General features: G+C 48.4%; 1 long non-coding RNA gene across 2 annotated transcripts in view; it reads right to left on the bottom strand.

The window, feature by feature from the left end:
• The window catches only part of LOC103352100 (uncharacterized), a 385,595-nt gene that overhangs the window by 139,594 nt on the left and 222,903 nt on the right, over positions 1-23,098 (bottom strand). The window lies entirely within an intron of this gene.

The raw sequence follows: 23,098 nt of genomic DNA, 5'->3' as shown, positions 1-23,098 counted from the left end.
TCCTGCCTGGTGACTGCAGCGTGGCTCATGACTACTGCTTGGCACTGTGAATGAGAACCTGGCCTCCAAAGCTAGTCCAAGTGTTAACACAGTTTCTACTGACAACATACCCCTTTCACACCACTGCAAAGTTTAAAAAGTAAAAGTCAGATCATTCTGTGTTGGGAGCCATCTGAATACACTGCCTGTAGCTTACTTAGTTAACATATTTCTTCTATACATTCAAGTATCCAAACATAAGTACCAACTGTACAACAATAAAACATAAAGAATCCTGCCCAACAGGTTGGGAATTTGCAAGAGGTTCTATAAAACTAATGAACTGAAGAGGAAATAGCGTTTCTGCAAAATTGTGCAACATCTGTCTGAAACAGCAGCAGGAAACTGAGAAAGATTCAGAGCCTCAGTTTCCCTGCACACTCAGCCTCCCTCCCGTGGATTTTCCCTGCAGCCCTCCCTGCACCGTTCTCAGCACTCTGCTGCTTTTGCCTGGAGCTCCCTTTCCTACTCCAGTCACGCCCTGCCACCGGGGTCCGGCCCAGAAGGCATCTCCTTTCAAAGCCCCTTCTGAGTTCAGGTGTTTGCCTTCTATTTACATGTTCATAATATTACATGGCACCTATCTGAACAAAACTTCCTCCTAACCCTTGATTCAAATCCTGAGTAAGGCATTACTTTTTCCAGCTATGAAAGACACCTGAGATGAGAAGTTAGATGAATTACCCAAAATGTCATGTAACACACGACAGAACCAGGACTTGAACTGCAGACAGCAATGACCCAGGTGAACCTGGGTATGCAGCATGCATGCAGCCACGCACTCTTTCTCACTGAAGTGCTCACACAATAACTGAACTGATGAGAATCTCTGCTAAGCTCTGACAACACAGACCCTGCAAGGAACCAACGTCCGCTCCAATCTCCTTTGAAGTGGATTAAATGAGCTAACGTGTGTGAATATATACCAACACTTTTACACAATCTGAAGGCTTTTGTTAGTAAGCCCGATTCACTGCCTAATTCTATCATTTCTCCTACATCCGGGAAGGAAACAAGCAATTGTAACGATGGGATTCCAAGTGGCTGGATTGGCCAGTGGCACTGCAAGGACTCGCTGAGGAGACACCTTAGTGTCCCCTGACAAATGAGACAGCTCCGCTCCTGCCTTGCACAGAGTGACAAATCAGGGTAGCTCATCCACGTTCTGTCTCCTCAGGAGCGATGCTGCTGCGGTACAGGACTTCTCTCTCATCCTGGTTTCCATCATCTAACTGAGACGACAGCCGTGACAGTGGTGTTTCCTGTTGCCATCGGGATAGGGTAGCTTAGGTGTGGAAGCAGGACCTGCCAGGAGCCTCGGTCAGAAAGCTGGAGAGGAAAAGGAGGAGCAGACAGCACAGAACCAAGAGATCCACACTGGGCACAGCATCGGTCCTCTCCAAAGACGCTGGTGAGCAGGTCGGGCCCCATTTCCCAACTGGACAAAATGTGGGTCTGTGGCTCCTCCAGGGGACAAAGACAGCAAAAGAGCTGTGTGTTGACTACAACGCCCAGCAACCACGCTGTGATGGACAGGGGGTTGGGTTGGATGAAGACAGGATTCTGCTCAACACTTAGGAAGACAAGGGAGGCCGTCTCTGACAGGCAGCTTCCCGGCAGGTGCACTGCAGGCTGTGTGTTAAGAGCCTCATGTCTTGATAGTTTGAAGTTCCTCTTTTTCCACTCTGGGTCCTAAATGGGTCTAATGGAGCAGAGACTGATGGCCATATGATTTATTTATGCTTCATGGCTAAATATAATGTCAAGCCTAGGCAAAATTCTAAGTGAAGACAGTCTCCTGCTATTCTCTTTCAAACCAGATGACAGCAATAAAGAAAAATTAAAAAAAGAAAACCATGAAACATAGATGAGATTTTCATAAACTAGAAAATCGAAATCATGTTGAATCACTGTGAGGAAAAGGCTAAAATCATTCAGATGTGAAACCACACAAGTGAAGACACGACTACGTGTGTAAATTCTCAGAGCAATGACTCGGAGTTGTCCCAGCCGTGTCTTTCACCTCCTGCACAGGAAGAGAAAGCTCTTTCTTAGAACATAAAGGTGCTGTACACCCCCTTGCTGACGGCTCCACTTTCCTTGGTTTGGTTACCTGCAGCCAACCATAGCCTGGACATATCCGATGGAACACTCCAAAAATCTAAGAAGTTCCTAACGCTAAACCAAATGCCTCGTGAGCAGCGTCATGAAACCTTGTGCCGCACCACTCTGGCTGCCTGCTGTGTGTGACTTCCCTCCGTGGGGAGCACCCACCCCTCTGTGGACATCACCTGCCCAGCAGTCAGTCAGCAGTCCTTGGCTATCACAGTGCTCGTGTTCAAACAACCCTTGGTTAACTCCGTGACAGCCCGAGGAGCAGATTCTCACTACAGCACATTGTCACATGGGCCTGTTTTACTGTAAGTCATTGCAGTCGTCTTCCTATGCCTGAGTAACAGATTACGACACCATGGGCATGGGTCTATCGGGAGCAGCAGAGGACGCACAGAGCTTGGCACTGCCTGTAGTTTCAGGCATCCAATGGGGACGCATCCTGCAGAGAGGAGGAGACACTGTGCGGGAACTGCCAGTCCCTGCCTGAGCTCAACCCTCCCCAAAGCCAGAGCCCCATGGCAGGACTAGGAAGGCCATGTGGTGAGGTGATGGCTAAGAGTGTGTGGGTACCACCGAGAAGGGCCTTTGACAAAGCAGGTCTCACTCGAGAGAAGGCCACAGCATCTACACATCAGGGAGCAGATTGTGGGGCTCTGATCTGAGACTGCGGAGCAAGTCCACAATGCTGGATGCCGCACTGCACCGTCCCGCCTCTCCCTGCACCACGACACCACACGCTCTAGACGCCAGGCGAGCTGCTTCTGCACAAGAAACAGGAGGCCTGGAGACAGCAGGGAGGGCAGCCATCACACCATAAAAGCATCCGGCAAAGAGCACTGTAATGCAAGATATTACAAAACGACATGTGAAAGATCTAAAAGCTATCAAAAATTAGAATTCTAATTTTCCAAGTAGTCCAAATAAGATAGGAAAAAACAAAGATGTAGAAAAAAAAGCTGAGAGTGCTTAGTGAAGAAATGAAAGAGATAAACAATAACACTTTGAGAGCAAAAGTTACTTTGAAAGAAACAATGCAGGGGGCAGTCACTCTGTAAGACACAGCAGGGCAAATGCAGTGAATGTGAACGTCAGGAAAATGGAGGCAAATCAAATCAAATCACGCTCGAGAAGTCAGGGAGAACAGAAAAGACGTAAGAGACTCAGCACCAAGAGTGGAGTAAGCCAGCAGGGGTAATCAAGGAAAACACTCAGCTACCCGCGTGGACGAGACACGGATGGCGCAAAGCCCACCCCTGCCCCAGGCGGCGGGGTGAGGGAGGGCAGGGCATGCAGAGGACAGGCACTGAGTCCACACCACCCCAGGGGCACTCTGAGAAGTGCGTCACAGGGACGTCTGCCTGTCCCTGTCTCTGTCTCAATCTGTTTCTCTTCATCTCTGTCACTGTCTGTTTCTCCCCGTCTCATTTTCTGTCTCTCAGATTCTCTCTCTCCGTCTCTTGTTGCCTGTGTCTCTGTCTCTTTGTCTCCTCCCACCGTGGGAGAGTCACTGTCTAGACGTGGCCGTCTGCCTTGGCAGGGAGTGGGGTGGGGCTGGAGAGCTGTCTGTGGAAGACAAGCCTCTGTCCCTGGTGCTGAAGCCTGGAGAGGGGAGGGGCACAGGCAGATGGCTCAGACCAGGGGCGCTGAGGATGGATGGAGCCCATCGTCTCTCAATACCCGCAAGCCTCCAGCTCTGGCGAAGTGGGGGTGCCCTGCAGGAGGTACTGGTGTCCTTCAGCTCATAGCTGAGCACACACACCCAGGGTTCAGAGAAGTCAAAGGAGGTCCCTGCCAGGAAGTCAAGGAACTGACAGCCAGCTTCTGACCCACCCCACAGCATTAGGATGGAAGACCAGGAAGGAGTCCTGACGCCTGCACCAGCCATGGCTGCTGCTTTGGCTTCCACCCCGACACCTGCTGCGGATGCCCCGGGGCCTGATGCTGGCCTGGGGCCTTGCAGGGGTCAGGATCCCGGGAAGCCCATTCCTCCCTGGCTAGGACACCATGTGAACCCCGCATGACTACCACAACCAATCCACCCCATAAACAGACACCTGTGAAGACTGATGACTCACACATTCCAGAGAGAATACACTTCATGTTAAATTCCACAAACTATCAAGACAGGCAGATGTAGTTACAAAATGTCCAGAAAACCTTTCCAACCAACAGAAGCTGGAGAAATTCTCTGTCTCTCTCATCATTCTGCCTCTGTCTGCCCGTCTCTCTCTCACACACATACAGATGCACCTTTAATTCTGACCATACAATATACTCAAAAGAGGGTCGGAGTGTAAGTCAGATTGAGCAGAGCCAGATTCCTGCCTCCTTCTCCTAGTATTTATGCACCTGGAGTCCAGCCACTCAAGCCCTCCCAACTCCATGTGCCCACACCTGGCATGGGGGTCAGTGAGGACAGTATCACCTTCCTCAGAGTGAAAGAGGCAGTGGGTAAGCACGTGGCACTAAGTCAATCTTTGGATCCGTTTTCTTGCTAAGCTGCCGGAAACTTTTACCAGAACCACTGCGCAGTGACTTTAGGGAGGGCACACACAGGCCGCTGCAGCGGGGCAGGCTCTTCTGGAAGCAGCGGCTCTGCACTGGGCTCGGCGGTGTGGCTGAGCTCCCTACAGCTGTTTCAGACCGAGAAGACTGTGGATGATAAAAGATGTGCCAAGAAAGTGCACAGTGAGGAATCAGAAAACTGCTGAGGCCCGTGCCGTGCACAACGAGGCGGGCCCGAGGGGAAGGAGTCCCTCCAGGACCACGGCAATCCTCACTCCCCCTGGGGAGCCATCGCCATCAACGCCTGGGTGCTGGATCTCACAGACCTCCGCATCGCCCCAGTGTGGAAGAAACCGCTCGTGTGCCAGCTGCAGCAGGGGAGCTGGACACGGCAAGGCGTGAGCGGGATGCACAGAGGGGCATCTGCCTGTGAGCGTGAAGCAAGCTCGGGTGTGGCTGTAAGCCCCAGCAAGCTTTCAGACACTGCCATTTTGGCAGCATTCATGAAAGCGCTTTGTTTACTCATTTTTGGAGTACAAACTTTTTCCTCCAAGAAACAAGTGCAGGTAACATAAGGACACTCAGGGTCCACCAGGGCAAGCCATATGGAGCAGCACGGCCTGCTCCACTCGGATGTCTGGGTGCACTGTGTGGGGGCGGCGTTACCAGTGTTTCCAGACCTCACTACGTTTATTTAGAAAGCTTAACTGGAGCTGCACCTTTATTGTGTGCAATCCATGCTGTATCTGGGGATCATCCAGGTCAGGGTCTTCCATTTATTGCTTCTGTTTTCCTTTAAAGCTTGACCAGTGAAAGCTCTGAATGAATTGATCCAACAGGGATCCAACCGGGTACCCAATACTTCTGAAGATCTATTTGCAATGACATACAGTATACAGTACACACGACAATAAAACAAATAGTTCATACAAAGCCGTTAACTTCCTCTCTATCTACACAATTTTAATTAGAAATGCTTAATTAGTCCTGGCTAAAACGTTTCATGCTGACTGCACATGTGTGTCCGAGCTTTGTATCCACCAGGACACAAATGCCCTTAAGTGCAATGCGTAGCAGCTCTGAGTCGGGGGGGGGGGGGGGGGGCTCATGGACACATCCTTGTCAAAAGGATCTTTTATCACAAAATTTATCGGAAAACAAAGTCCTCTCAGGGTTTATTAGTTATTAAGCTTTGCTATTTTGATTGTTATAATAAATGAGATCGCTTTTTAATATATTCACTGCATTTTTATATTACGACATACTTTATGGCAGGCAATAAATGTGTTTGATGTGCTTGATGCTGCTTTACCACTGGGTTTCCTTAACTTTCATTATCATGAGCATTTCTGTATGACATGAATTAAAATGACATGCAAATGTGCAAGCTCATTTCACTGAAGCAAAATTGCTAAACTGCCAAATTCATCGTCTTTTATTCTTAGGGAGCAAACATTGTTTTCAAATAAATCTGATAGAACTCAACCAATTGTTTTAAGTAGTTCTCTTTTATTTCTGCTATTCCACTATGATTTATGTGTAGAAAATATGCAAATCCAATAGTTTCTTACCTAAAATAAATGACAAGCCCAGTCTCCTAGGCTGTGTATATGAGGCACTGCCCCATGCGCCCAGCTTTAGAAATGCGACTACCACAGGAGGCCACATCCTTCCTTGCTTACCAAACACTTGTCAACAAATCCTTAAGTGTGAGTATTACTGCATGTCTGCATTTCAAACTGAATGTGATAATAACGACAAAAAGTTAGATTGCACGTTTTGTGACCGCACACCGGTGCTCTGTCCCTTTTCTCTACGCTGCGGACATGCACTGCCGTTTAAGCAACACAGCATCCATCCGGCACTGGTAGGCAGCAGCTCGTTAGCGTTTTTTAGAAACTCGAGATGTCCCCCAGACAGACATGCAAGACTGAAACTATCAAACAGCTAAAAGAAAACACAGGGAAAATACTTCAAGACACTAGTGTCAGGGATAATTTTGGGGGCTAAGGTCCTGAGAACAGAGGTCACAGAACGTAAAGTAGATAAACAGGATCCCATCAAACCCAGAAGCTTCTGCACAGCAAAGGCAACAGCCAAGAGAGGGAAGAGACGTCGAGAGAACTGGGAGCTGCCTGCAAGCCACCTACCCGACAGAGGGTCTGTGCCCAGGACCTAGGAGAGATTGAGACAACTCAACACGCCAAAAACAGCCAAGAAATGCACATGGGCCCTGAACAGTTCTCAAAAGAATAAACACAAGCGGCCAGCACACGCATGAAAACATCCTCAACAGCACAGCCAGCAAGGAAATGCAAATCAGGACGACATGCAGGAGGACCCCCCCACAGAGAGAAAAGCTGTTATAGAAAAGACGGAGAGTAACAGAGAGTAACAGAGTAACAAACACTGGCAAGGATGCACGCAAAGAGGAGCCTTTACCACTGTTGTGGGGGACACATCGGCACGGCCCTGTGCTCTACCACGGTGGTGGGGGACACATCAGCACAGCCCCGTGCTCTACCACGGTGGTGGGGTACTCATCAGCACGGCCACAGCGGGAAAGCATGTAGAGACTTCTTGTCAAGATAAAACCAGCACTGCCATACAATCAAGCAATCCCAGTGCCAGACACATACCCACAACATAATAAATCATTTATCAAAGAGATGGCTGCTCCACTGTGTTTACTGCAGCATTGTTAACAATAGTCAGGATGTGGAACCAACCGAGGTACCCATTAGCAGGTGGAATAAAGAAAATATGGGATAGGGGCCGGCGCTGTGGCGTAGCGAGTACAGCAGCAGCCTGCAGTGCCGGCATCCCATATGGGCGCCGGTTCAAGTCCTGGCTGCTCCTCTTCGATCCAGCTCTCTGCTATAGCCTAGGAAAGCAGCAGCAGATGGCCCAAGTCCTTGGGCCCCTGCACCCACGTGGGAGACCCAGAAGCAGCTCCTGGCTCCTGGCTTTGGGTCGGCCCAGCCAGCCATTGCGGCCATTTGGGGAGTGAACCGGTGGTGGAAGACCCCTCTCTGCCTGTCCGTAACTCTACCTTTCAAATAAGTTTAAAATAAACTTAAAAAAAAAAAAAAGAAAATATGGGATATACACAAAGTGGAATACTACTCACCTATAAAAAGAATCAAATACTCTCATTTGAAGCAAAACTGGACAGAACTGGAGGACAAAAATTAGTCCCTGAAAGTGTGTGTATGATTTTCCAAGTTGATGGAAAACAGTGCACACTACTGACTCATTCAACTTCAGGCAGGATAAATCCACAGCAATTCAAACACAACCACCCCATGACCAAACTGCTAAAAAGCACAGAGAACAAGAGACTTTGAAAGAAGCCATGGAGCAGCACTCGTCCACGTGCCAATTCTCGGTATGATCAATAGCTGATTTCTCCTCAAGAAGCCACGACAGCAAAAGGAATGGGATGACACAGTTTAGTCCTGAAGGAAAAAAACATAAAAAATAATTTGATACTTGTCCAAACTGCCCCTCAAACATGGTGGAGAAAGTTAGGCATGCCCAGGTTTGCACAAAGACACAATTTATTGATGGAAGATCTCTACAACAAACAGGAACAAGATACTTTGAAGCAAGATGAAAAGAAGTTTGTATTTTGAACCCCTCCCCCAAATTGAGAGCACCAGTGAAGCTAGCTAGCTAGCTAAATTCAGAAACAGCATAACTGAACTGTTTGAATCTCTGTGTCCTGATTATTTGGACGATGACTTCACAAAACTATACACACGCACACACACACACACACCACACAACTGTGTTGCTGATCTCACAGTGTATCAAATGCAATTTTTATGACAAATAGGACGAAGAAGGGGGAAAGAATGAAGGTGCTTAAGAATAAAGTTTTTTTTTTTTAAGATTTATTTATTTTAAAGGCAGAATTACAGAGAGAAACGGAGACAGAGCTTTTCCATCCCTGACTCACTCCCCAAATGGCCACAACGGCTGCAGCTGGCCAGGCCAAAGCCAGGAGCCGGGAGCCGGGAGCCCCATCCCAGTCTCCAACACGGGTCACAGGGGCCCAAGTACTCAGGCATCGTCTGCTGCTTCCCACGTATATTAGCAGGGAGCTGGATTAGAAACGGAGTCCAGACTTGAAACGGAGCTCAAACGGGATGGCAGTGTCACAGGAGATAGTTTGACCCACTGTGCCACAACCCGGACCCCAAGAATCAAGTCCTATATATTATTTCAGCCAAGTTGGTACTAATCAAAACAAGATTTCTATAAATTGAAGGGTGCAATTAAGTAACAAATTAATATAGTAAAAGAACTTCCACTTTGACTATGACCCTGTCTAAATAAGATCAGAGTCGGTGAACTCAAAAGGCTTCCATAGCCTTGGCAACTCATGACAAGAGCCTAGGGAGATTACTGACACCATAAACAAGAGTGTCAAATTGTTAAGTCAACAACAGGAGTCACTGTGCACTTGCTCCTCATGTGGGATCTCTGTCATAAATGTGTTGTCCTATGTGAATTAATGCTATAACTAGTATTCAAACAGTATTTTACACTTCATGTTCTGTGTGGGTGCAAACTGTTGAAATCTTTACTTAATATATACTAAATCGATCTTCTGTATATAAAGATAATTGAAAATGAATCTTGATATGAATGGAATGCGAGAGGGAGCGGGAGATGGGAGGGTTGTGGGTGGGAGGGAAGTTATGGGGCGGGGGGAAGCCAGTGTAACCCATAAACTGTACTTTGGAAATTTATATTTATTAAATAAAAGTAAAAAAAAAATACCTAGAATCAGAATGCCATCACTCAATAAATGACTCTCAAGTCACTCTGGAAAAAAAGAAGAAATGTCATACATGAGAAAGTCATACAGAAGATAAATAGCTGAGTAGCACATGTGAAATCCTCGCTGTTCAGTAATTATATTAAATGTAAATGAAAAACACTCCAGTACCAATTCAGGGTGGCAATGAAAAAAAAATAGCCATCTCCATACTGTCTACGGAATTGATATTTGAGATTTAAAAATACAAATAACTTGGAAGTAGAAAGATGAGAAAAAGATACGTCAAAGAAACAGAACCCCCAAACAGCAGAGTAGCTACAATCCATTCAGACAAAAATATTTACTTAATGATACATCTATGATTTGATAACAAAAACAGTGACAAACTCAATGACGAGGGAGCCAAGATGGCAGAATAGCGAGGGCGTGCACTGATAGTCGGGAAAAGACAGTTCAATACAAGCGGAGATACTGTAGATTCAGGGAGAGGTTCTGGAAAAAAAAAAAAAAAAAAAAAAAAAAAAAACAACTGCAGAGGAAACTCTTCCGGAACTGGTGGGACACACTGGACCTACGTGGAGGGCAGGGGTGCCCACGGCTCAGGAGCCCAGCCCGTGAGTCGCCTTCACGCCTTGTCAGACTCAGGCTCACAGCTGTCTTAGGGCTGTCAAAGTGAGCAAAAAAAAAAAAAAAAAAAAAAAAAAAAAACTACACACCCGTGAAGGCATGCTTGTGTGCTTGTGCAGTGTGCAGCATATACAAGTATGCGGCATCATTACACGCAATGTTACAGAGCTGGCAACTAGGACAGACTGAATACATATGCAAATTAGTACTTACAAATCTAATGTTACATAATTTGTTGTTTTTACTTCACAGTAACAGAAATCAAGTCCTAGAAACACTTTATAAGAGCTGTGCAAAGCCACTCATCTCCCACACGGCCAGGTCTGACCTTAACCAGGAACGCCAGAGCAGCCCCTCCCCAGGAGGTGGTAGTGGCTACACAGAACCTCTAGCCACTTACCAACCAGATCCCCCAAAACCTAAGGTTTCTAGGGAATAATACAAATACTGGATATGAAGCAGTGCACACACCTCTCTTCTTTTCATTCAATCTGTGTGAAGAAATCCACATGAGTGTGTGTGTACGCGCGTGTTTACATGAACGGCACCCACGTCTCACCCCCAAAGCACCCCCAGTGTGCGATGCAACAGCTCCTGCCAAGTCTTCATCTGGCTGGGGAAAGGAATACGTCCTACCACGGCTGGTTTACGCCGTGACCTCTGAAATACGGCACTGTACTCATAAAACACGCAGACGCTTGATGCTAATGCAAAACTAAGCAACTAATAAAAAGAAATACCAACCAGGCAAAGATGTGAGTTAACCACTGGTCCTGACGCTGGTCTGGCCCTGCTTCTTGCTCAGTGTGCAGACTGCAAACTAAGATGAGAATTCTCTGCTGGTCGTGGACTTGGCTGTTCTGATAACTAAGGATGGGCAAGGGAGCCTTGGCGAGGATTCCTGTCTGTCTTTCTTTTTAAATCAATAATGGCCATTTGGGGGAAGGGAAATAAATGGAGGGCCTTGAATACAAAAGGTTCAAGTTACTCTTCCATACACTCATGCATCCACTCATTTGCCAAACATTCAGTGAACACTTATTTTATCAGACACGCCTCAGGTGGGCAGGGGACGTTAGGAGGGACGGGACTCAGGCTGCGACCAGGGTGGTACAGTGGGGAGATAAACACGGTGACTCCATGATGACGCTGCACGCAGGACACACACGCACTTGAGATGAGCTTGGGTGCTCAACACAGCAAGACCCCCGGATTATTGCTGCACTGTGTGTGTTCTTTTCTTTTCTTTTTTTTATTTGAGAGGTAGAGTTATAGACAGTGAGAGAGAGAGACAAAGGTCTTCCTTCCACTGGTTCACTCCCCAAATGGTCGCCACGGCTGGCACTGCACCAATCTGAAGCCTGGAACCAGGTGCTTCCTCCTGGTCTCCCATGGGGTGCAGGGCCCAAGCACTTGGGCCATCCTCCACTGCCTTCCCGGGCCACAGCAGAGAGCTGGCCTGGAAGAGGAGCTACCGGGACTAGAACCTGGTGCCCATATGGGATGCTGGAGCCGCAGGCAGAGGATTAACCAAGTGAGCCATGGCACTGGCCATGTTTGTTATTTTCTACTATTTTATACCTTCTTCCTGTGATGGTTTTGTTTAAAATATGCTTAATCCCATGTCTATTATAAATATATATATATAATCCCATGTATATTATAAATATATTATTTGCTCTCCTTTGCTGTACTGTTTGTGGATATTTTAGTGATAATAGATTTCAGTAAATTTATTTAATCTGCATCAAAGTCCTTGTTCAATGTGAATCTAATGGAACTTACTTTGCAGACTTTTTACTTTCACAGTCCTAGAACACAAAGTGAAAAGAATGAGACATCCTGATTTTGGAAATTGTTGGCTAGACAGAACTTTGATTCTGTCATGAACAACACTGGCTGATGATCCCAATGCATTGCAAAGTAACAGAAAATAAGTCAGTGCCATGAGTGACTGCTTTCTACCAGACTTTAAGTTCCTCGAAGAGATGGAGGAACACACGTTTGCAGTTCAGATCCATACAGTAACACCCATGGGATCAAGGGTGCCATGTCGCTGAGTCTGGAAAGATCACTGATATGGGCTGCAATTCATGCTTTTTTAATCACACATATACACAGACAAAATCATAATATCTAAAATAGAAACATACATGCTTGCTCATTTTAATATGTATTTGAAAGATGGAATGGCAGAGAGTGACTGAGAGATTTTCTATCCATGTTTCACTCCTCAAATGGTCACAGTAGATGAGGCAGAGCCAGGCCAGCTAGGAGCCAGGAACTTCCTCTGGGTCCCCGATGTGGGTGGCAAGGGCCCAGCACTTGGGCCATCACAGACTTCCCTCCCAGGCACATTAGCAGGAAGCTAGGACACAGCGCAGCCAGGACTCCAGCCGGTGCAGGTCTTACAAGCAACGACTTAGCCAGCTACACCACAAGGCTGACCCCACTGCCTGCCTATTCCTAAGATCACTTCATGCTTTGCACATATAGAGATGATGAGAGTATAAAACAGGATGGAATACATTTAAATAAGGGAACTCGCGTTTTTAGAGGGAAACTTCAATTACTGCATCCAGCTTCTACATAAAGAAGAGCTGTGAGTGGCCCGGTTCTCAAAGCACAGGGACAGAGAGCAGAAACCGCAGCAGAGTTCCCCACCCCTCGCGAGGATACACTCAGAATATCAGGTGTGAAGTCTGCGCTCAGCTCGCGGTGTGAAGCCATCAACTACATGCCAGCTTTCTCTCAGCTTCTGTAATCCCAGATATGTTATTCTATGCGTCTTCTTTACCATGAAAGTTAAGTGTCACATTTTACACAAATAAATATTATTAAAATTTGACAGCTAGCAAATTAAGCTAACATCCAGTAATAAATCACGCTTGGCAGTTCAACAGTACACTTCTTATGGCATAGCTATTCCTATTATAAGCAGCAAAGTGCAAACATCAGGGCTCCTGACTGGCATATTCCCTCACTTGATCAAAGGAATGCTCCCTCTGTCTTCAAGTGTAAGAAACGCCACCTTTCCACGTCTGAGCCCTCAAGTGGCTTGGAACCGAGTAACTGGAAACATGGGTAGCACCACGCAGTGCCACCAGCTAAAAAGAGAACTGGGAATTTCTGAATTTGGGAAGATGCAACAATACACATGCAGGATGTAGGGAGAACAGACAAGTGTGGTAGCAGACCGCTGGCACGGCTAAGAACAGCGAGTGTCCTGGCTGGCGCGGGGTGGTTCTCCTGGTTCAGGTGACTGACAGCGGCGGGGGTGGAGGTCCCGGCTGGCACTTTAACAACCAGCAAGCAGGGACTCTACCTCTGGCTCCAGTGCCTGGTGCTGGGATACGCAGTCATTTACTGCCACAGATCTTCTGCAAGTGGGGAAGGGAAAATTATTTTTGCTTTGATTTCAACAGCGATGGTTTCTGTCTGGAAGCCACTGTCATTTACTTACAAGGATTATCATAAAGAGAGCATGAGGGGTCGGCGCTGTGGCACAGCGGGTAAAGCCACCACCTGCAGTGCTGGTTCCTGCCCTGGCCGCTCCACTTCTTACCCAGCCCTCTACTGGATGGCTGGGAAAGCAGCAGAGGGTGGCCCACGTCCTTGGGGCCCTACAACTGCGGGGGAGACCTGGAAGTAACTCCTGGCTTCTGGCTTCGGTTCAGCACAGCTCTGTCCGTTGTGGCCATCTGGGGAGTGAACCAGCGGATGGAGGACCTCTCTCCTTCTCTCTCTACCTCTGCCTCTCTGTAACTCTTTCAAATAAATAAACAAATAAACCTTTTTTTTTAAATGAGATATCTATATATACAAGTAAAATCGTCACTGGAAATTAGATTCTATCCATGAGAAAGACTGCAATAGGACATGGGGTGTGGTACTGCACGATGCGTGTCAGCCACTGACTCCCAGGGGCAGTTTTCATATTGCAAACACAGAAGACGGAGAACACTCTCTCCAGTCATCACAGCTCCTAACTCAACCTGTTCTGGTCTTACATCAGTGACAGTGGAATCTGGAAAGTTTAGCCAACCATGAACTAACTGATGTAATCTGCTGTACGATTATACTGGACACTCACTCACATTTTTGCCTATGTCACCAAAATCACAGAAGCGGAACTATTAACATCTCTGTCTTTTCATATGGGTGAAATTTTTATGAGAAAGTGCCGTTTCCCAGACAATCTCTATTAACAGTTTCTGTTCTGAACAAGACTCCAGGTACAAAATGTCATCTAAAGCAACTGCTTTATACGTAAACAGCCTTAGGAAGCCCCTGGGTTTTGCTTCGTGGCCGGATGTCAGACTGCAGAGTTGAGGATTCTAAAAATAAGCGGGGATCAGAATGCGTCTGCTTTGCCACATTCATGGGCAATGTACAGATGGATGGCTTTTCACTCCTCTAGCACCACATCTTCAATTCACTTTCAAATATGTGAGGTGCCATTTGGTGTATGCGGTGGCTCTTGATGGAATTCTCCACATCACATCTTTCAAATGCTTCAGAGGTACGTTTGTCAAACTCGGTAAGGATTCCAGAGTGACTGTGCTCCACTCTCCTATTCTACAAAGTGAAGTCAAACTGCGTGGTGTTCTTTGCAAAGGGTTTGTTTGAGTTTCACACCACGTTGCTTGGTTGTAGTAACTGATATGTAGGTCCTAAATGAAATGCCCCAAGAAAATACTGCATTTTCAGCTTTCGCAATTTTAGCAAGAGCTGTATGAGTGAAAATATCACCTCATTAGTGGTCATTTTTCATTGTTGGTAGTTGTTCTCTTTATTTTCTGCTTTTTGGAACATTAGAGATTTACAGAAGGCGTATCAAAAGACAGTATGTTCTCATCACTTTTGAGTGCTGTTTACTAGGACAGTGTGACTCCTCAGAGCTCCTCACTGCACATGAAAATAAACTTCAGGACAGAGGGTTAGAGGTTTTACAATAAAGTTCATTTAAATTGAATGATTATTTCCACAAAACAGCACTTCCTCTGAAGGGTCTTCTGTGGTGTATTCAGGAGGTCACCAGGGTCAGCTGCTCCCTGGACATCCAGGAGTTGCTCCTACATCCAACAGTGGACACTGGGGGCTGCTCCTACGTCCAACAGTGGACACAGGGGGCTGCTCCTACATCCAACAGTGGGGCCATTCCCTGGACACTGGGGCTGCTCCTACATCCAACAGTGGACACTGGGGGCTGCTCCTACGTCCAACACTGGACACTGGGGGCTGCTCCTACATCCAACAGTGGGGCCATTCCCTGGACACTGGGGCTGCTCCTACATCCAACAGTGGACACTGGGGGCTGCTCCTACGTCCAACACTGGACACTGGGGGCTGCTCCTACATCCAACAGTGGGGCCATTCCCTGGACACTGGGGCTGCTCCTACATCCAACAGTGGTCCACACCCTAGACACTGGGGGCTGCTTCTACATCCAACAGTGGGCCCACTCCCTGGACACTGGGGGCTATACCTACATCCAACAGTGGGCCCACTCCCTGGACACTGGGGGCTGCTCCTACATCCAACACTGGACACTGGGGGCTGCTCCTACATCCAACACTGGACACTGAGGGCTGCTCCTACATCCAACAGTGGGGCCATTCCCTGGACACTGGGGGCTGCTCCTACATCCAACAGTGTGGTCACACCCTGGACACCCAGGGGTTGCTTCTAGACCTCAACAGTGGAGCCATGCCCTGGACGCTGGGGGCTGCTTCTACATCCAGCGCTCTGAGGGGGGTCACTCCCTTTGCTCCACCTTGAAGACATCTGTGAGTGCTGCCTGTTCCTTGTCTGGGCCGTGCCAAGGAGCTTGCTTGCATCAGCACATCAGGACAGTGAGCCGATTGTGAGCCTGGACTTGCCCAGTGCACCTCAGCTACCTCCCTGTGGGTCCAGGGTGCAGACTCACATCATACACCGCTGTCTCCAAAAGCATCTTCAACAGCAGCAATGCCAGTGCTCCGTGCTGAGATCTGGGAGAAGCCTGCTGGCCGCAGAGCCAATCCATCTTGACCCCCTGGCTGGAAGGGGAGCCTGGGTGCTAGAGAGCATCAGTCCTCCCGTTCTGACGGCTCAGGAGGCACGTCCACCGCCCCTCATTCCAGATTTGACACTCTGGCCATCAGCACATCTGGGAACAGAGGCAGCTCAGTCCTTCCTCGTGTACATATGCGTAGCTTCTTTTTCTTGTCCCACGGTGTCACGAGGACACTGAGCACAGCACCCGCAGGAGTGCCTGCCTTGCTCCAGTTCTCACAGAGAGGCTGACGTTTTTCTCTCTGGCGTGGGATCCTGCCTGTGGGTTTCACATGCACCTCCACCGTCAGAATGAGAGAGTCCTCTTCTATCCATCACGAATGTGCGCGGGATCCCATTAGGTTTTCCCAGTATCTATTGATGTGACTACCTGATTTTTATTTTCCTGATGTGACATATTACATTGATTGACCTTCAAATGTTGAAAGAGCCTTGCAAATCCAGGATAAATCTCTCTCGATTTTGGTGCATAACTATTTTTACAGATTGTCAGATTCAATTTGTTAATATTTTATGTAGCAATTTTTCATCTACTTTCATTACAGACATTGGTCTGTAGTTTTCTAATCTTATAATGTCTTTTTAAATTATTTCATACTATCCATCTTATTATATGTGTCTGTTTACCTATAAAATAAAAGATCTTTATGGGCTGTTTGATTCCAAACGCCCTGACAACCCTCAGGGCTGGGTCGGGCTGAGGCCGAGAACCAGGAATTAAAACCAGGTCTCCCGCATGGGTGACAGGGACCCAGCTCACCCAGCTCGAGCTGTCACCTGCTGGCTCCAAGAGTGTGCATTAGAAGGAAGCTGGAATCAGGAGTAGGGTAGGGGAGTCAACCCCACAAACCCTCAGAGAGGGGATGCAGGCAGTGTCTTCAGCACTGCACCCATCTCCAAACCCTCCGTCATGCTAACTGGCTTTGCTATACAGTGTGCCCAGCTCCTCAGAGAGACTGGCCTGCTGGCTCTGCCCCGTTTACTAACAAGGCGGCAGAGAACTGACACTTTTCTTCCTGGGTATTAGATGCAATTCACCAGTGAACTCAGCTGGGCTTGGAGCTTTCTCTCTTTATTTGGAGGTTATTAATCTTTGATTCAATTTCTTAAGACCTGTTAAGATTATCTGTTTCACCTCTGTGCATCTTTCAAGTAATTGGACCAATTCATCTAAGTTACCAAATTTGTGTGGATAAAGTTGCTCATATATTCCTTATTTTCTTTTTGACATCCATAGATTCAGAGCGACAGTCCTATATCATATCAGATGTGAGAAATCGCATAATTTTCTTTGTTATATTAGGTGGCTACAGGCATATCAATTCCATGGCTACTTTCAAACAAAGAATCAGTTTTTGGTTCATTGATTTTTTTCTATTGTTTTCCTGTTGAAACTTCATTTCTACAATAATTTTTAAAGTACTTATTTATTGAGAGGTAGAGACAGAGACATGCACATGTACACACACACACACACACACACACAGCGAGAGACAGACTCCCATTTGCCCAAATGTCCACAATGTACAGCTAGCTAAGAGTGCAAGCCATGAGCTCTGAATTCAATCCAGGTCTCCCTCAGGGGTGGGGGGTATTCAGATTATTCCCCCTCACTGATGCCTCCTTGCATTCACATGAGCAAAAATCTGGGTGTGGAGTTAGTGCCAGGAGTCCATGCCTGGTACTCCAACGTGGGATGCAGGCATCTCATCTGCTAGGTTCAATACACGCTACAGACTTTTGCTACATTTTTGTTACCAATTTTCTTCTGGTTGCTTCAAGTTTATACACTTCTTCAGCATCCCAAGGTGGAAACTTAAGAGAATTTAGATGTTTCTTCTTCTCTAATACATTTCTTTTGCCATATCCTACAAACTGTGGTAAACTGTATTTTGATTTTCAAAATATTTTTCATTTCTTTTGAAACTGCTTTGTTGACCAATGTCATTTAGTAGTATGTTGTAGTCTCCAATATTTTGTCAGTTCCAAGTATATTTAAAGTATATTTATTACTATCTACTTTTATGATTTCCATCATGCTTTAATGCTTTCTATCAAGTTTTTTTAAGTGCATTTTAGGGCTCAAAATGCGGTCTACCCTGATGATGCCCCACGTGAACCTGAAAAGGATGTGCACTGGTTGTAGCGTGGGCTCCTCTTGCATCGTGGCTCAGCTCTCTCTGCCTTCAGTACCTTCTCCTCATGTGACAGCCGATGTTTTCCCCGGGATGTGTCTCTGTATCTCTGTGCACGTTGTTTCCTGACTATGCAGGCAACTGTTCGTCAATGAACTTGGTAATTTTTCCAACATTACTTTCTTGGTAGGGTTTTTGGGCCCCATCACCTGTCTTCTCTACTTCTCGTGCACCTGTGTGTATATGTTGCTGAGCTCAGTGGTTTCCCATGTTTGTCTGAGATTCTGTTCATTTTTTCCTCTCTGTTCTTCAACTCCATTATCTGTATTAATGCATTTTCAAGGCTGCTAATACTTTCTTCTGCTCAGTTCAAATCTACGGTGAGCCATTCTGATTTTAAATTTAGGGGCTGGCGCTGTGCTGTAGCGGGTAAAGCCTCTGCCTGCAGTGCCAGCATCCCATACGGGCGCTGGTTCAAGTCCCGGCTGTTCCATTTCTGATCCAGCTCTCTGCTATGGCCTGGGAAAGCAGCAGAAGATGGCCCAAGTGCTTGGGCCCCTGCATCCATGTGGGAGACCTGGAAGAAGCTCCTGGCTTCCGGCTTCGGATCGGCACAGCTCCAGTGGTTGCGGCCAATTGGGGAGTGAACAAGCAGATTGAAGACCTCTCTCTCTCTCTCTGCCTCTCCTTCTCTCTGTATTACCCTGACTTTCAAATAAATAAACTAAATCTTTAAAAAAAATTTAGTTACTGTGCACATCCCACCTGTTGTTCTGCAGGACTTCTCCTTCTTGCCACTGCAGTTCTGACGCAACGTTATCACTGCCTCCTCCTTTGCCCTGGACCGTACTTCCCTTCGTTCCGAGAACACACTGACACAAGCTGCCTCAAGCCTGTTTCTGTTAAATGTGACATCCAGGTGCTCTCCCTGGCAATCCTTCTTGCTCACTCCCTGTTGCGGTTTTCATTACTTTCCAGTATATGCGTCATGCTGTCTTCCCTCTGTGCACGTCTCACTGTTGAAATTTTACATAATATGTGGGGGCAACCCTGGGTCCAGGCAAGGCCTCAGTCCCCACCCCCGTCTCAGGCTTGTTTTTGGTTTGTTTTGGCTTAAACAACAGAAGCACATTTTTCGCACAGTTCTGACATCTCGAGCAGGTGCCCACAGGCTGGGCTTCTCCTGTGGCCTCTCCCGGTGTGTCAGCCACTTCTTGCAGCGTCCACAGAGGCCTTCCCCTGCACGTCTCTGTGTCTGTCTCTGCGCTCTGACCGCTGTTTCCTTGCTTCTCTGGGTGACTGCCTGGATTGTAAGGGCCACCCCCACCCCCAATGCACACACACACACACACACAGTGCAGCCTCGGTGGTGCTTCCCAGGGAAACACGACCCCGGGAACACCCAGCTTGCCCTGGCGTGGCAGCGGTTTAGGTGGAATCCTCCTCTTCTGGCCACGCCCAGCTGCTCAACTCCACGGTGAGTTGACTGAGTATTATTTTCAGTAATTTGCAGAGACATAAACTGTCTACAATTAGGTCCAATCACATTGTGGCTCCCTTGAGGGAACTGTTTCTGAGGTCAGTGCATTTTCTTTGCTTGGAGAGGAGGAGGGCCCTCTCACCCGTCCTAGTCCCTGGTTCTCAGCTACAGAGCAGCCAGAAGGCAGTTTGCTGTACCTTCAACCCACCGATCTCTTCCCACCCCCCCCCACCACATCTGCACTCTGAGTGCCATCATGCTTGCCTGAAATAGTTGGCATTTTGTTGCATGATATTTTTTCTAGTGCAGAGATTAGGAGCCATCTGTTTTAAATCAGAGTTTTCCAGACAAAATCCACGAGGCAGAGCTCTGGAGCGGGGAAGGGTCACAGCAGGTTTCCGTCTGAAGGCCTCGCATGACCAGAGCCACGTTCACGGTGCAGGTGAGAACCTGCAACCGGGTGAGGTGCTCTGGCCCAGATTCACTGCTTCACCAGCCAGGCCTGAGGAGCCCACCACGCTCAGCACACTTCACCCAAGACAGAGCCTTCGTCCAGGGCGTGGGCTTCAGGCAAGCTAGGGCGCCTCACCGGAGCTCACAGTCCCCTGGGCTCAGCAACCAGGAGCCAGGGCAGGACGAGGACTGCAGTTCTGCTCCACCCAGGACGAGGCCACCAGCTGGGTGTGGGGAGAGGACGCCCAGGTCTCGGCTGCGCGCTCCCGGAACGGAGCCCAGCTCGAGCTGTGGGAGCCGCAGTCTCGGTTCTGGTACTTCAGATTCTCTACTTTCAATGTTCTCACTAATGTTAATAGCTCTTCATGGATAGATTTTTTTCTCACTAGGACCTATTCACTGTCCTCAGTTGAGAACATGTCCGCAAAGCTCCTCATGCTGGAAGTACCTCTACTTTCCACAGACGGGGGACATCCGCAGACATGTGGGTACACACAGGCTAGCATGTGCACCATATTTCCCCGCTGTCAGCTGAGATGGTTAGAGCAGTAACTCTCCCCTCTAAAGCACAAAGCACTCCCAGCACCTGTCCCTTGGGTTCTAAGGCCATTCTGTAAGGAAAGGAACAACTGAAACAATGGTCAATTCTGGGAACGGGCTAGAAAATACTAAGAGGAGCCTCGATCCTCTTGTAGGACCCCAAAGTAAGAGTCTTCGAAACGCACGCATGGGGCTGGCACTGTGGTGGAGCAGGCCAAGCCTCCACCCTCGGCGCCCGCACCCCATTCGGACCCCAGTGTGTGTTCCAGTAGCTCCTCTTCCATTCCAACTCTTCACTAAGGCCTAGGAAAACGGAGAAAATGACCCAAGTCCTTGGGCCCCTGCACCCACGGGGGAGACCTGGAAGAAGCTCCTGGCTCCTGGCTTCATATCAGCCCAGTTCCAGCCATCGTGACAATTTTGGGAGTGAACCATTGGATAGAAGACCTTTCTCTGTGTCTCTTGCTCTCTCTATCTGTAACTCTTAACTCTCAAATAAATAAGTAAATCTTTAAAGAAAACATACACGGGCCGGTGCTGTGGCACAGTGTGTTAATGCCCTGGCCTGAAGCACTGCCATCTCATATGGGCACCAGTTCAGGCCCCGGCTGCTCCACTTCCGATCCAGCTCTCTGCTATGACCTGGGATGGCAGTAGAAGATGGCCCAAGTCCTTGAGCCCCTGCACCCATGTGGGAGACCCGGAAGAAGCTACTGGCTCCTGGCTTCAGATCAGCACAGCTCCGGCCGTTGCAGACAATAGAGAGTGAACTAGCGGATGGAAGACCTTTCTCCTTTCTCTCTTGGCTCTCCTCTCTCCGTGTAACTCTGACTTTCAAATAAATAAATAAATCTTAAAAAAAATAAATAAAACATGCACATGTGCACATGCACACACACACACAGACACACAATTTAAGTAACTGTGTGATATCCAAGGGGCACTGGAGCTAAATAGAACAGGTTCCCATGGACAAAGATAAGACAATGGACAAACAGGCCTAAGTGGACCAAACACTTTAACACTGAATTAACTGTAACCCAAACTGGAAAGCAAGTATGCATGAGTTCAGTACAAATACATGACTGCGTGAACACATGTAGGAGCATCCCCCAGGCACAAGAAGTCCAAAGCATCTGTGTGGACACTCAGCACTCACAGAGCGGCGCACGCTGCCCCACCCGCTACACGTGGGCCACACGAGGCACCTTCCTTCCAGAGTGCACACTGTGCACCCAAGGACTCCGATCTCTGTGACTGCAAGAGGAGCTGTTAGTGGGCTTCTGGCTGATGCACTTGGAATACACTGCAAGGAGGGACCAGAGCAAGGTGGACACAGACAGCACGTGAGACCTCCAGTCACTGGCAGGCACAGCGAGAAGTATCCAACTCGCTAGGTCTGCGGAGAGCAGAGCTGGGACAGTCTTCTGATTGACCATGCATCAGGGGTGACTCAATGGGTGACGCAGACATTTGGGGCCCTGCAAGGACAGGGCCATGGGGGTACAGCCTGGGCAGCGCAGCCTGAGGATCCCCCTCTGCCAAGGCTGACGCACTTGGAACCCCTGACACGACCATTCTAGGGTCAAGGTTCCATCAGCCAGCCCCCATGTGACAAAGGCGAGGCGCTCTCCTGCCACAGCACCTTGGCGGGGGGCAGCCCAGGAGGCCGCCGTGCGGCTCGCAGCAGAGCCTGCCCTCCTCTGCACACCCTCCTCTGCACACCCCCTGCGGGCAATGCTCGGACTGCGTGGCTCTCACCGACACATCGCGGAGGGCAGACTCGGGGAAACAGACCCTAAGGGCTAACAGCAGCACCCACTGCCCTCTGGATGAAGTGTCCTCCTACACTGAGACCAGGGATCTCCAGGCACCCACGAGTGCCCGATTCCAGGCCGCACTGCGCAGCCCCATGTGACCAGTCCCCCAGGCTTCAGCAGATGGCCTGTGGAGCTCGTGAAGTGGCGGGGCAAACGTCCATGGTGCCCAAGCCACAGCCCAGAGTCGAGATTCGCTGGTGGAGTGAAAGTAAAGGAGATAAAAAAAATGTGTATAAAGAAGAATGCTGCGACTGCTTACAGAATCGGCCGTTCATGAGAGCACAGATTGTAACAAAAGAAAAGAGAGAAGAGGGAGGCAGGGAGAAAACCGAGTTTAAACCACGCGGCTCGTGGCATCTGCCCTGTCTGCTCAGCTCTCCCCAGAGGCCTGCCCCCGTTAATGGGCCTGCCGTTGCCCGCATGGCTCCAGGACAGGGGCCGGCGCCACCCCCAGGCTGCCTCCCCAGGGCTCTGCCAGGCCTCCGGCTGCCCGAGTTCCCAGGTTCACGAGCACCGTGCATGCCACTCCCCTGCGGAA

This window comes from Oryctolagus cuniculus, chromosome 10 (genome assembly GCF_964237555.1).
Source record: "Oryctolagus cuniculus chromosome 10, mOryCun1.1, whole genome shotgun sequence".
Lineage (NCBI taxonomy): Eukaryota > Metazoa > Chordata > Mammalia > Lagomorpha > Leporidae > Oryctolagus > Oryctolagus cuniculus.
Note: the sequence above shows the minus strand (reverse complement) of the source record. Positions and strands in the feature narration are given on the sequence as shown.